The sequence below is a fragment of the Balaenoptera ricei genome, chromosome 6, assembly GCF_028023285.1.
Source record: "Balaenoptera ricei isolate mBalRic1 chromosome 6, mBalRic1.hap2, whole genome shotgun sequence".
Taxonomy (NCBI): Eukaryota; Metazoa; Chordata; class Mammalia; order Artiodactyla; family Balaenopteridae; genus Balaenoptera; species Balaenoptera ricei.
In genome coordinates this window covers 67692852-67693586 of record NC_082644.1, presented here as the reverse complement: position 1 = coordinate 67693586, position 735 = coordinate 67692852, and positions in this window count along the sequence as shown.

Sequence of the window (735 nt, the reverse complement as noted above, 5' to 3'; positions counted from 1 at the left end):
ACTTGTTTCTTTAAATGGCATGATTTGTCATGCTGTTTACTCTTCAAACACTTATTTAGAGTCCTTTGGTAAAATATGACATCACCAGACTGATTTACACTTTGTCGTGCAATTTGACATGCACGACAGTTTAACTTTTTACTCAGTGCTATATGGAAAAATGTGATCATTAGTGAGCTAAAGGAAAAAAAAAAAAAAAAGCTAGAGCTGGGTGTGGACTCTACAAAGCATATGGGTTTTTACCAGAAGCTTTAAACACAGCTAGACTATTCTGTGTTTAAAATTTTTTAACTATAGGGCTTCCCTGGTGGTGCAGTGGTTGAGAATCTGCCTGCTAATGCAGGGGACACGGGTTTGAGCCCTGGTCTGGGAAGATCCCACATGCTGCGGAGCAACTGGGCCCGTGAGCCACAACTACTGAGCCTGCGCGTCTGGAGCCTGTGCTCCGCAACAAGAGAGGCCGCGACAGTGAGAGGTCTGCGCACCACAATGAAGAGTGGCTCCCGCTTGCCGCAACTAGAGAAAGCCTTCGCACAGAAATGAAGACCCAACACAGCCATAAATAAATAAATAAATAAATAAATCCCATTTAAAAAAATAAAAATAAAAAAATATTTTAAACTATAACTTCTAAAATCAGAATCTTGAATTGGAAAGATAGGAAGGCTATTTCTGCAGTTTACCAGTGTCTTGGAATATTTTCTTTTGTTAATGAAAAGACAACTTACAAACATG